General features: G+C 37.7%; 1 pseudogene; it reads left to right on the top strand.

Moving 5' to 3' along the window:
- The first annotated feature begins 791 nt into the window (after positions 1–791).
- LOC100943940 lies at positions 792–1,412 on the top strand (annotated as a pseudogene).
- The last annotated feature ends 2,972 nt before the right edge of the window (positions 1,413–4,384 follow it).

Raw genomic sequence — 4,384 nt, 5'->3', positions numbered from 1 at the left:
GTAATTTTGTGTGTGTTTTGGTAACCAGATTATTAAAACAGTTGATTTATACATCTATATAAGTGTGGAACTCCATGAGTTACTTGTGAATTCTCATCTGGAAGTGATCCCAAGTCTTAGAACCTTCATCAAATGTGAAGTGATTCTCAAAGTCTTGGTGAGTATCTGAACTGGTCCTATCACTGAGACTCTTTTCCTTTGTGTCTCTGATCAAGTCAGCCCACAACTTTGCCAGGGCCTTTACCTTGCCTTGCAACTTGTGAAAGTAATTCTAACTTGGGGAATCGCCATCTCTGATACCACGGGTGTTTTTCTGGTATCTTTAAAAGCCATTCTGTGGCTGTGGGGAGACGGGAACAGTAGTCAACAGCAGCGAGTCAGGAGCAGAAGCAGCACAGCACACCTGCCCCACCTGCTGCCAGGTCTCCTGGAAAAGCCCCCTAGCATAAGCTTTGATGAAAGTCAGGTCCTATTTCAGAAGTTACAAGAAATTACATACCCTCCATGCCTAGTGTGCTGGCCATTTGTTGGGGCTTAAGAGGTGGGAGCAAGGTAAGACATGTGACCTAGCTCAGCTAGTCAGAAATGATCACTTGGGGCTGTGAATGCAAAGCACATTCTGTATTAAGTACATAGGGCCAGGTAAAAAAAAATAATTTTAAATAGAGCAAACCTAAATTTAAAAGCTAAAACTATAAAACTCAGTGGAGAAAATAAAAGACCATGACCTTGGATTTGCCAATTGTTTCTTAAATATAATACTAGATCTTGTTAACAAGTTCCTGCACAACATGCCAGGTGAAGCCACAGAAACCATCCCTGCTACAGAGCAAGAGTTGCCATGGTCTAAGGCTGAGACAGAATCTGACAGTGATGAACCAGTACCAGAGCTAGAGGAACAAGATTCCACACACACAGCCACACAGCAAGTGCCGCTGACAGCAGCAGCTGAATTCAATGAAGAATCAGTCAGTAAGGCAAAACAGAGTCGGAGTGAAAAGAAAGCACAAAGGCTATGTCCAAACTCGGTCTTTGACAAATTACAGGGGTTACTAGAGTCACTATTTGGAAATTGAAGCATATTCTCTTTGTCGTCACAAAACCAGATGTCTACAAGAGCCCAGCTTCAGATACCTACATAGTTTTTGGTGACACCAAGATCGAGGATTTATCTCAGCAGGCACAGCTGGCAGCTGCTGAGAAATTCAAAGTTCAAGGTGAAGCAGTTTCAAACATTCAAGAAGACACACACACTCCAACTGAACATGAGGAGAGTGAGGAGCAAGAGGTGTGGAAGTTAAGGACCTAGAATTGGTCATGTCACAAGCAAATGTGTGAAGAGCAAAGGCAGTCAGAGCTCAAAGAACAACAGTAATGACATTGGAAACGCTACTATAGAACTAAAAATGTAACCATCAAAAAAAAAAAAATGAGGACTTTGTTTGGTGTTTCAAAAGAGTAACTGCAGCTTGGTTTGAAATTTGTACTGTTTCTGTCATTAATAAAGTTATTGTTTCTTGTTGGATAAAAAAAGGAAATATGCAATGCAACAAAAGAAAAATTAAATAAATTGGATTCCCTTCACTCAAGTTAAAAAAAAATTGTGTATCAAGACTGTAAAAGTAATACACACAGAATGGAAGAAAATATTTGCAACTCATATATTGGGTACGGGTATAAGATCCAGAACATATCAGGAACTTTTACAACTCAATAACAACTAAACAATTAAAAAATGGGCAAAGACACAATAGCAAGATGGCCTAGATAGTACTTTTCATCATCATTCCCTCGCAGAAACATCAATTTGAACAACTATCCATGTATGAAAATACCTCATAAGAGCTAAAGAATTTAGGTGAAATATTATGGCACTGGGCACAACACAGAAATAAGAAAAGATGTGTTCAAGAAGATAGAAAAGATGATTTCACAATGCCCATATCACTTCTTTCTCAAGGCCCAGGCAGGGTAGCATGGAGAAAGAGTCCCTCCACATCAGGGAAGAAGAGTGAAATGAGTATCTGACTTTGCCCTGGACGGTTGTCATCAGACCTATACCACTGAAACCCAGCACCAACCTGGCCCACATAACTCCAGGCTGCAAGCTGGCTTCCACAGAGACAGGATGGAGGCTTGCTCTAGACTTCAAACTGTGTCTACGATCATGCTGGCTCCTGTGGCCCTAGACCTTTAGCTCAACTCTGTGGACTCAGGTTCAAGGTCCACCACAATACCAGCCAAACTTTCTTATTCCCAGGTTTCAGGGCAACTCCCATGTACCCAGGCTCCATGTTGGCCCTGTAGCCTCATGCTTGCAGAGCATCTAAAAGCCAGGATGGCCTCTATGTCCCCACACTCCAGCAGACCAAGGGGCCAGTCCTGCTCCAGAGGAATCTAGTTACAGTTCCATCCCCATGACCCAGGCTCTAAGCCAGCCCCTGTAGATCTAGAGCTCTTGACCCTGCAGAAGTAGCCTACTGACCCACCAAATCTGGCTTACTCTTATGGACCCAGGCTTTAGGCCCAACTAGGACTCTGGACTGGTCCCACCCTGATTTAGCCTTCAGGGTGACACCCACAGATTCCTGCTCCAAACTCACGTTCCTGAGCTCCATAGGTTTGTTTGTTTGTTTGTTTTTGTGGGTATCAGCTTTCTAGTTCCTATAAAATTAAAGGCACCATTTTAGTTGGCCTCTGGTCATCTATTCAATTGAGTATATGATGGTACAATACTATAACCAATGCCTCCACTTTGAACAATGGAATAATTATGATCATATTTCATCTAGAAACTTAAAAAGATGTCAATATTTCTAATACTTCAATATATTTTGAAGTATGGGAAACATTTAATAGATTAATGTTTGTAGATTTAGCTAGCTCTTAAGTTCTATGACTCATGAATTGCATTATAACAAACTTTATGAAAATTCACATCAATGTGAAATATAGACTCATCTGGGAAAAATGAAAGAAAATAATCAGAGAATCTAGTCACTTACAAACCTGTTGACATCTAAGTGCTGGGATAATCTGAAAATATTACCATGGATCTGAAAACTCTTTTTGTATATTTTCCTAGGCATTATCTACAGAAGAAATAAAACATCTCTCCTTTAGTTTTCTAAATCTATGAACATGTTTTTATTAATAATGAATTCATTCAAAAAACTTTCAGACATAAATTCAGTAGCTTTCTTACCTTTAAACACAGTCAAAATATGAAAAAAGAAAGAAAACTTAGAAATATCTTAATACAAAACATGCCGGTATAATATGAAAACATATATCTAAAACTCCAAAACCTATTATGGGACTGAAGACTGTAATAAATAGAGAGATATATTGTGTTCTTGAATAGGAAAGGATTGAAATTTGTCAGTTCTCCCTAAATTAATGTATAAGTGCTGTGTGTTCAATCTCAACTAAATTTCATAAATTCTTTTTCTTAACACTTTGAAACGCTATCAAATGTATAGTATTATAAAAAGAATGACTCACAAGGGCATCCGTAGGAATAAATATAAGGAAATGTATAGGAAAATAATGGAAACATTAAAATATAGGGCTTGGCTTTATGAACAGTGAAAGTGCAGCAAAATTTCATAAATTAAAAAGCAGTGTGGAAGTGACATAGGAACTGATTGATGAACTATTTTAGATCTAGCATAATAGAAATTTAATACACTATAAAAGTCCTGTTTAAAATTAATAAAGATAAATTGGGTCATATAATCACTAGTATTAAAAATAAATGTTGACATTTTCTTCACTATTTACACCAAAATAAATAATAGATTTAAGTTTAAAATATAAAACCATGTACATATCTGCAAAACTGTTGGGTAAATACCTTGAAATGAAAAAGGACTTTTTAACCACAAATTCAACATAAATTAAAATAAGGATATATTTAAATTCTTCGTATTTCAAAGCAAGGTAGAAATTCTATAAAACTACATTTGCAAAACACAGGTTAAAAGAGTACTATCCAATATAAAATACTGTCACGAATGATTATGAAATATGTGTTTAAAATTTCCCTCAATAGTAAGAAAGAGCAGAATCATTCCCATAAGCTACTGCCTGAACTCCCCTCCCATTTCACAGCCCTGTAACGTTTGGTTAGTGGCATGTCAGGGACGCAGCATCCTCCTATTTTCATTCCCTGGGCATGGAAAGGTAGCTTCTTTACATTTCTTCCCCATTGCATAATAATAGTAACATTACAAAAAATAAGAATAAAGTTTTTCAAGTCTAGCACTGTGCTTTTGTGATCTTTTTTCCTGTTTCTCTGTGTTGGGACACCCCCCAATTTTCTGCTTGGTATGGATTCCGACCCCAAGTCTCTGACATAAACATGGTGAATATATGCTCGTGT

The sequence above is a fragment of the Otolemur garnettii genome, unplaced genomic scaffold, assembly GCF_000181295.1.
Source record: "Otolemur garnettii isolate 467f Iridium unplaced genomic scaffold, OtoGar3 scaffold00009, whole genome shotgun sequence".
In the NCBI taxonomy this organism is placed as follows: Eukaryota; Metazoa; Chordata; class Mammalia; order Primates; family Galagidae; genus Otolemur; species Otolemur garnettii.
The sequence above is the reverse complement of the archived record's forward strand: the minus strand, read 5'-3'. Positions and strand labels throughout refer to the sequence as shown.